We start from the raw sequence: 10,589 nt of genomic DNA on the forward strand, positions 1-10,589 counted from the left end.
CCACAAATCCAGGAAAATAAATCAGGACTGGCAGGAAAATGAGGCTTGAGGAAATGGAGAGAATGAAAGGCAGAGGAGAACGGAGAGAATGGGACAGAGGGGCGGACAGTGTTTAAAAAAAAAAGAAAAGAAAAGAAAAGAAAGGTAGTGAACAAAACAGGCAGGAAATGCAGAGAGGAAATAGGATAAGGATCAGGAAGGAAGGAAGAGGTGAAAGGATGGAGTGGTAAAAGTGAGGTAAGAGTAAGGAGGAGCAAGTGAGCATCTGAGAGAGAGAAAGAATTAAATAAAAATGCAATAAAGCAGCCGGTGTGAAATCAATCTGCTTAGGGTTTTGTTTAATAAAAATTCATGAAGGGCTGGTGGCCGAGAGCTCATGAGAAATATTGGTGGCAATGTGGGGGACGCCAGACAGGGATGGAAGGCGGAAGAGGAGGTGGGGAGACATTGGGGGTGGGGTGGGTGGGGTGGGGGGGCTCATGTCTCTCTTGACCATGTTTGTGTGTGTGTTTTGGGCTGTTTATCTATGTGTTTGTTTTGACATCAGTGTGAGTTACAGGGCTGCAGTGAGTCGGTAAGAGAGGGGACAAAGAAGAAAAGGGTCTTCATAATAACAGGCTAGAGAGGGAATGGAAGAAATGGGGCTGTAAGTCATGATGGTGTCTGCCTCTGTCTGTGTGTTTGTGTGTGTGTTCATGTGTTGGTGCACGTCTTTCTTTTTCACGTCAAGGCCTCAGACTGTGAGGTATGGCAGGGTTATACTAACGTGGTGTAAATCTCTGTCTTGCATGGTGTGGCAGACGTGTTCAGGTTGGTCAGTGGTTTACGTGTTACCCTGATGTCTGAGGACGGTTTGTCTGCACAGCAATAGTACATGAGGTCAATGTCCACAGAAACAAGACTTTAGGTGGAGTTAAGATTTGCTCATGACCTACAAGAGGCAGGATACACACAGAAAAGCCCCATTACTATACAGCTTCTTAACTTTTTCAAGCTGTATGTGCTGTACATACCGTTATAATTGAAACCTCACGCTTTAAATATCAAATACCTTTCTTCCAGTTAGGATGCTTTGTGGCTTTTCATAAAAAAATAAAGAAAAATGCACTCTTACAGCAATTATGGAAAGGGGATAAATGTCTATATTACATTTTGGTTGTGTAAGTTAACCAAGGTGTTTACTGTGTTTAAGCAGTCCCAATCCTGGATAAATATACTATGAAGACAACTAAATGTGCCAAAGGTTAAACCGGGAGAATAGTTCAGCATAGCGCTATGGACAGGATCCAGCTGCAGGGAAGCTCTTGATCCTGTCATCCTCTGAAGGTCTTTTACTACAAAACACACACACACACTATTTGTGCATACTTATTAATATTACATTATTACCCATGTGCTTGTTGCTTAGAGTAAGAATACTGTCATAACCCCTGCTGGCTAATGTAACCCAACACATTGTGCAGAGCTTCCAGAGGTTGAAGGGTAAATAGCAGGGGTCAGAGGTCAGGATACAGTAGTGATTTAGTATCTGCAGTCATAAGACTCAAGGGTCAGGGCCAAGACAATTTAGATAAAAACTTTATCTCGTTTTATCGCCTTCCTCTAATTCTTTCCTTTAGTCTTTCTCTTTTCAAGCACGAAATGTAGAGTTCCTAAAAATTGTTACCAGACATAGCTGTTCTTTAGCGCAGGTTTTGGAAAACAAATGCACTCATACAAAAAGAAATCATTTGAAATTGTTAGTATCTTTTTCCCTATATGCAATATAATCTCTTCAGCAGATACCCTGTTGTCTGAACTCGTCCTCTTCAAGGCCAGAGTGTGTTGTTGACAGTCTATCCCTGCACTATGAGTCATGATGGATATCAGACACTTGAGCATCCAACTGCCTCAAAAGCAAAAGTAAAAGCTTTGTAGTCTATAATTAAATCAAGCCAAGGGTCCCTTCCATGATCTTGGAGAAAAGCTCAAGGTCAAGCCAGAAGCTGACTATTGAGATTTCAATTCTGGAAACAACACCAGAGCTCTGGGAAACTTTATCTCTCTTCTCTTGTCTTCGTCCAAATAATACAGGAAAACACACATTATCTGAACAGACAGTTTTGAAACCTTTGGAAGGAGGCACTGATACATTTGGTCTATTGGCATATGCAACAGCTAATGCAGGTTTATATTATAATGTGTATGTCACATATAATGGTCCACCTGGGAATATAATTCAATTGATTTAGTTACATGTATGAGGATACAGTTGTACTTGAGGTGTCCTTCAAGTGAGCTGTCTGCTGGACTTTTGCAAACTGAACAAAATTCTACAGTGCCACTAAAAGCAGCTTAACACGGCTTTGTGGACACTTAACATCATACTTGGCAGCAGGGTCAGTGTTCTGGTAAATTTCTCTGCACAGCCATGTGTTTAGTGGGAGCTTGTCCACACCTGCATGAAAAGGATTAATGATATTAAATTGAATATAGTGCAGACACAGGACTCTAAAATATTCACATCATTACTAAGGTTCACTTTTTCTACAAAATTCATTACAATTTTTATGCAACATAAAAGTCAAGTCTGGCTAATGTTGGTCATAAGTCAAGATCTGATCCGAGTCTGCAGGAATAATGTCAAATACTTTTAAATACTTCTACATATAAATATATAAATTATTTAAGGCAAGGTACAACAACACCGTTTCTGTCGTTTGTATCTACTTCCTAGCATGTACAGATGCAGAAATTTTTTCAGTATGATGTAGGGATGTAACAATTACTGGTATAATGATAAACCGCAGTAAAATTCCTTGATAGTTAGTATTACTATTTATATTCTACTTATCATGAAAACCATGTTTGATTACCACACTTTGAAAACTCCCGGTGATACTGCTTATTTCCTGGAGAAGTAGCGGCACTCCAGGCACGCATGCACAGTTTGCAAGAGAGCAAGAGAGTGAGAGAGAGAGAGAGAGAGAGAGACTCAAACACAACTCAAACTTGATAAGGAAAATGGTCAAACAAGCTCCACTATGACCTGTCCAACTACTTTTCCCACTAAAAAAACCACTAAGGAATTGATAAGAGAATTGATAAGGAATTGGATTGGTAAGCAAATCGACAATGGCATTGATATTAATAAAATCATACCAATTACCACCCCTAGTGCAGATATCTCTTATGGTCATCTTTAATGCACATTTGTATGTTTGATGTTTAAATGTTAATATTTGAATGTTTCTGCCAACAGAAACTACATTGTGCATGTTATTTTACTTGTTTTTTTGTTTGTTTGTTTTTCAAAATACAACTTTGTTAAATTATTTCAGTGTGTGTATAAGTACTTTTTGGACATTTTGAGCACATTTCAACAATACCGCAATAATAATGATAACCTTGGTAATTTTGGTCACAATAACCGTGATATGACATTTTCATATCGTTACATCTCTAGTGTGATGTGAGGGACTGGTGCAGCCTGCATGTTGGTGGGTTTGTTCATTGTGATGTCCACTGTCCTACCCCTGTGTAACCCTGTCCTGTCTCTTGTTACTGCTTGGCACGCTCCTGCAGCCTGCACACTCCTTCCTTCCTGCCCTATTGTCAGAAAGGGTTGGGGGGAATCCCTGCACACGGATGCGAGGCCCTCTGAAACCCCATGTTCCTCTGATGTCCTCAGTCTGTCTGATATTCATACAGCTAAGGAGCCTGCAGGTGAAGGACAGGACATGCTTTCCTGCTCCTGTTGCACACAAAATCCATGCACATGTCCAGCACGTGCACACACACACACACACACATTATCCAACACAGGCATGAGTGAGAGAAATAGAGAGGTTATAGAAAATACGACAGAGAAAGGTAAATGCTATAAGCAATACAGAAAAAAAAAACAGAGGCACAAAGCAAGACAGAGAAACGTGGAGAGAGAGAGAGAAATGTAGAGAGTAGACAATGCTTAATGAAGGCAGGAGGCTGCTCCCTGACACCTGTAATGAATAACACTCAATACTATTAATTGGTACAATCGCTGTTCATTTAGCACAATCAGTAGAAGGCTAAATGAGAGATGGTCACATTAACCTGAACACACAGCTGCATCACACCCTCACTTCTTTCCATCACTGATGTTTTACCCTTTCCTCCATTTTAACCTTTGTTTTATTTTACGTTACCACAGTGGATATACCTGCTCTTTTCCCCTCTTTTTCATCCTGCTTCACTTCCCCCCCAAAACTCACTTTTTTTTCCTTTTCATTATCTTTCTCTTTCCCTGTCATTAACCAACTCACTGTCCCATCTCTCTCTGTCTCCACCAGCTGTTCAGGACACTGTGTAGGCTACTGGTGGTGATGTACTAATAGCAGGAGGGTAATTGTCTCAGACCATAATGTGTGTTGGTATAACACTGAACAGGAGTGTTAAGCTTCCCCTGCTGCTTTCCAAATTCCACCTGAGACAGCGGTCGAGGTATGTCCATATTTTCTTATAATTACAGGAAAAAATATGGATTCTTTGTGATTTGTGTCATTGCAAATGTTGTTTCTTTGCACATGTCTGCCTCATAGATACACACAGAGCTCATTTTTAAACTCATTTTGGCAGGGCTAACTTTAAGAGCATAAGGAGAAGCAAAAAGACCCCCTCCCTCCACCTGGGCAATTAAAGTGGAAGCCAATTAAAGTGAGTGTAATAGTCCCTGCCGGGTGAGTTGTTAAACAAGATGGGGGTTATTGTCCTTGGAGGAAATGGCCCAGAACTCAAGAACTCATCTTTGCTCTTCTGTTCGATACACCTGCCCCTTCTGCTCTTCATTCTTTTTACTCAAACTTTGCTGCTCAGAAAACATGAAGTGCTTATTGACAAACACAAAAGCATACATTTCAATATCACCAAAAACCACAGCAGAAACTAGCAACGGAGCTAAATATTTCAGGCACAAATAAATAAAAAGACATGAGAGGAAGATGGTCTAAACTGTGGATTCATAGCAAGGATGAATTTCCACCTCTATATACATACATGTCTATATGTGTATGTGTATGTGTATGTGTATGTGAGCGTAAAGGTTACAGGAAGGCCCATCCCCAGTTTCCTCTGCTGCTCAGTGCCAAGGCTCCAACTAGCTTCTACTTAATGACCCTTATATAAGCAGGAATTGTGGGAAACGCATCTGCACTATAAGCCCTGGTTTACTGCAGAGGTCAAAACATACTATAGAAAAAACAGAAAATGTGACATCAAACTTTATCATAAAAAGCAAGTATATGCAAATATGAACAAACAAACAAATATGAAATTGGTGAACTGCGGATTTTTTTAAAGTTTAGGTGTGAGTGAGTGAACATGGGCATGTGTGTAGACATCACTCCCATCCTTTAATGTCTCAATCTCAGGAGATTAAGGGCCTAATCAAGCCCTAATGGGAGGAAATTGAAAGATAGATATGGTACTTTATACAGCTGATTAACCAGTTGACTGTGTGTGTACTTGTGTGTGTGTGTGTGTGCGCGCACGCATGCAAGATGGTGAGAATCTTTCACTCTGAGATTATTAAGATAACTGTTTGTGTGTATGTCATGTGCATGCATATAACTAACTAAATTACATAACATATACTGTAGTTTACTTGCGCCTGTGCATGTACATATTTATGCAACTGTGACAGTAGTTACTGTCTGTTGACCTTTAAATAACACCATTATATTGTGAAATGCACATCTATTTTTGGGTTTATAGGACATTAAAACAAGCAGGTCCAAGGTTTACTGGCCTTTCTTTTTGTAAATATTAAAATAACTTTTATGTCAAAAATACACAGCAGCAAACTGCACCTATAAAGTGAGACATATCAACCATATTCACCTAAGATGACACAATTCTCATTTCCTGTCACGTATGTGGGCAGTTAGTTACACACTTTGTTGTGTGATGTGCCTGTGCAAGCCCAGGCTGCAGACAGAGTTGCGCTTTAAGTGCGCTTAAAACATACATGTTGAATTATTGCCATATTCCATTGAGACGTCTTCTGGACTGTTGCAAGCTAAACAAAATTCTACCGTGCCACTAAAAAGCAGCTTAATAATTAATCCTTAGCAAAAACTTGGGTATTTCTCCCGGAAAACAAAAAAGTAACCGTGTGCTTGGCAGAAAGTTCAGTGCTCTGGTTAATTTCTTTTCATGTGTTTATTGGGAGCGAGTCCACATCTGTATGAAAAGGATTAATGATATTAAAGAAAACACGGTGTTTTTAAGTGCTGGAGTCTCTAAAACACTTCTAGTGCTTTTTTAATGGATGCAGGACACTTTTTCTTAGAACAAAATGTGTATTGCACAACTTCTCTCAGAACACCTTGTAAACAATCAGACCCCGACGCTCTGTGGAAATATTTGAATTATGCATTGAATGTTTGATTGATAGGACTGGGCTCCAAAATTCTATCTTGATTGAGTGATAACTGCTGTGTCAATAACAAGTGTTTGATAGATTGCTAATAAGTGCTACTGAGCCTGTAACAAGTGAGCAGTGGCTGTGTGCCTCCACAGGGACCTGTCAACCCATCAGCCTTATCAGCTGGGTGAGAGGTCTGTATGGCGTCGCTGAATATCTCTTCACCTCCTGTGCAAACACAGTGGTGTCACAGCGTATCTGCTCCCCAGGGAAACATGGAGGGGCTAAAGAGGGGGCTGCACACTTTATGAGGCGAAAGAAAGAAACATATGGAAAGAGGACAGGTGAGGAAAGCGTGTATGAGTGTGGAGGGGCGAGCGTGAAAGCAGCAGAATCCGCATATAGGTGCGAGGGGGTGCAAAAAGAAAGTGTTTTGTGTCAATAAGTGCTGAAAATATGGCAAGCAGAGTCTAACAGCAAGACTATATGTGAAATAAAAGAAAGCTGGTGGTGTGTGTGCATGGGTCTGTTTGTGTCTATGTGTGTGAGTAGTGACACAGAGCAGCAGCCTATGCAGTGTGGTGGAACTTCTCTCATCTCAGCGCATTTGGTTTGCTCCCATTCTTCATTAACTCCATTAACAGATGAGCCGCTGCGATTAGCGAAGCTTCCCGCTGATTCAGCTCTCACACCCCCACCCTCCACCCCCACCCCCCTCTTCTCTACCCCTCTGTCGTTCTGTCGCTACCTTGTTCCAACACTCCTCCTCCTTCCCTCTCTCCACCTCATGTCTGAGATGGGGGGTGGGTGGGGTGGAGGGGACGGGAGTTGGGGGCTTTAAGAAGACTGAGCCCAAAGGATTGGTGCACCGTATGTACACAAACACACAAACATGTAGGAAACTTCATGCAAAAGTAATGGACACTTTCAAAGATTTTAATCACAAGACAATCCATATTTGCCTCGCTAACACACACACACACAAGCTACTTAAGTCACAATCAGTTAAACAGCCGGGTGTGCACAGAGGGCCATAAAGCGAGTCTATCCCTCCCTGCAGTGCCTCTTTATTCAGCTAACAATTTTTACTGCTCTGTGCCATCTTAAAGCGCTCTGCTCCTCCAGCGGGCAGTGCCAAGGGGGCAGTCTGCCTGCCGTTCACTGTGCCATTAGCCACGGCTGGCTCTTTAGCCAAGAGGAAAAGGGAAAACAAGCACTGATTGCCAAAAGGTACTTTAGAAGAGGGAGACGGGAAAGTAGAAATAAACAAAGAGACAGACAGGCGGAGGAGATTTTCTTTTATTCCCCAGCATCTGTTCTATAATAGCCCCAATTAACAGATTAATTGGACTCACATTCCTCTGTTATCCTTCCTCCCTGCATCATTCTCTCCTTCATTGTACCTATACTCACAATGAGCTAAAAAGTTAGAGGGGTTATCTTGTTGAGACCGACGAGTTCTTCTGTCCCAGCGAGGATCCCTCTTTCAGGTACCTCAACAGAAATACAGACATATCAGAGTTAGATGGTAAAACTCTGACAGAAAAATGACAGCGTTTGTCCATCTGAGAGTCTAAGTAGGGCCTCTATTCTGACTTTAGATCGGTAATAAATCATACAACAAAGCAGCTGCCAATCAGAAGTCTCTCTTCCTCTCCGTTCTGAGATCTAAGAGGTCGTTGCAACGTCTGTGGCGCTTTGGAAACAACAACAATAACAACCACAACAACAAAAAGATTTTAGAATGCATAAACACAGGTTTCTTAAGGGGCTTTGTGAATGCTTCTTCGATGAATCAGGACACACACGGTAACACACCACCCCTTTTTTCCCCTCTCCATCTCCAACTCCAGTGTTCTGGTTTTGCATCATGAAATTAATGACCTGCCAGTTGACTGAAGTGAGGCTTTTTTTTTTTTGCATTTGTGACTGTGTGTCTGTATAGTTGTGCACATGACTGAGTATCTATGAATGTGTGTATGTGAGTGCAAATGCTCATTTACATATGCCTTTGGTTGCCTATGTATCTATGTATGTGTCTTTCCTGTGTGCTTTTGTGTTAACGAGAACCTGTACTGCGAGTATCGCTGTGGCTTGAGGATCCCGGAGAAGAGTTCTTTTTGCCCTTTCCGACACAAGGCATTTGCTATAAATTATTGACACTCCCTACCTATCTTCTCATTTCCCTTCTATCTCCCTCCGCTCTCAACCCCTCCATCACCCCACCATACAAACACTTAAAAGGCGAAATCAACCTGCATTTGCCTTCACACAACCACGTGTGAGGCAGTGGAAGAAGAAGTGAGAGGCCTGCTGATTGAAGCCTTGCACCCCTGTCTTGTTACGCTCTCTGCATATCACAGTGCTGACTCCACGCACCTACCGTACAGTAGAAAACTCACAACATACATACTCCAATAAATTAATTCGACGTCTCTCCGAGCCCCGTCTCCATCAACTTCTACCCATTTCACCCCCTCTCTCCATCAGTCTTCACACTGAAGACGAGAGGAGCCGTGCCATCTGGCTGCGTGTCAAAATAATATCATTTAATTTGTTACATGATTAAATGGCTTCTTTTCACTGGGAAGCTCTGTCTCCTGAAAAGTACTTCCAGCCTCTGCGCGTCGTCTCTGCGTTCAACTATCTTTCTCTCTCGCAGCACGTTTTCTACACTCCACTAGGAGTTTTCTTTGTCATGTTGTACATGACAAAGCGATCGCTCTTTGTCTCCCTCTTCTTTGTCTTCTCCTGACTATCTTGTCTCGGGCCATTTTCAGACACCGGCGGTCTAACCTTCTCTTACACAGGCTCACATTATTTGGATACTAAATACAACAAAAGGCCCGTACAATAGGGAGAGAGACACATTGGACAGTGTAAGAAAATGGAGCAGGCTTCCATTCTTTCAGTGACTCTTGCCTGTCTCCTACATGAATAAGAGGCATGGCTAAACGTGCTGCATAATTTGTACTTTTAATGGCAGAGCCTTCCATTCCTGTGACATGACTTAATCAATAACCAGGCCTGTCGCACTCTCAGCCCAGACTCGGCTGGCGTTTTATTAATTTTGAACAGGCACACTAACTAGGCGTCTGCTAGCGAGAGGCATTTCACATGGGATAATAGGCACCCTGGATTGATAGGTTCATTCCATGTACGCTCAAAACCTCATCCCTCTCTTTTTCCCCTCTCTATCTCTCTACCCCCTTTATCTCTCTCTCTATCTCCCTTTCTTTCCCTCTTTCTGTCAGAAAGTGATTTAGGGAGGACTTGGGGACGTCTGCATGTACGTCAGCTGAGGGAAAGGGAGAGATGGATAAATACAGAGGGAAGAAAGGATAAATAAACGAGAGGAAAGAAAGAGTGAGCCCCAGGTTGTGACAGAGTCCTTGTCTAGAAAACTGAGAGTTGTGACCTATGAAGGTCCATACTTCTGCTACATCTGTCTTTCAGGTGGACCAGAAATGCAGCCACACACAAACACACTTTTAAGTGCATTTCTGAGGTCAAGTTGCTCTGTTGTACATATGAGTAAACTAGAACATGGAGTATCATGGAAACAATCACGCACAGATTAAGTATGCACATCAGCCAGCCAGACACCCCATCTGTCACCTTTTGACACCAGTCAATTCAGCAGTGCACACACCCAGAATGTCAACACCTGACAACAGCCAAGCACAAACAGAAAGACACACCAGACAGGCAATAATCTAATAGGAATTAGAAAAAATATGCATCAACTACATATCTCAGGTCAAGTATTTTGGCTTTTGCAACACAGCATTAAGAAGCAAAGCTGGGGACTATTAAAGCAACACATTTTAATGGCTCCTGCCCAAAGAAGCCAACAGAACAACAGATATAATTCATCACTCGACTCCCTTCTCTATTGCAAAGTATCATTTCAACAGACTAAACAATTACAGTGCAGCCGGAGCTCCATCCACAGCCTGTTTAACATGACAATATAGCACTGAATACAGAAAAAAATCTAGAATTTATTCCATCTCGTCATTGATAAAAGATAGAAATGGTGAGGCGTTGTTGCACTTCTAAAGGTTAAATTTGTAAGATTATAGAGATTTTATAATCACCTGAAAAAAACAACTGCATTTTCTGCATGTAGAAAAAGCTGTTTCTATCTACAAAAGCAGAAGGTCACCCACATTTCAACAATAACTCAGAACAAACTTGTCCTTTT

Source organism: Sphaeramia orbicularis, chromosome 7 (assembly GCF_902148855.1).
Source record: "Sphaeramia orbicularis chromosome 7, fSphaOr1.1, whole genome shotgun sequence".
In the NCBI taxonomy this organism is placed as follows: domain Eukaryota; kingdom Metazoa; phylum Chordata; class Actinopteri; order Kurtiformes; family Apogonidae; genus Sphaeramia; species Sphaeramia orbicularis.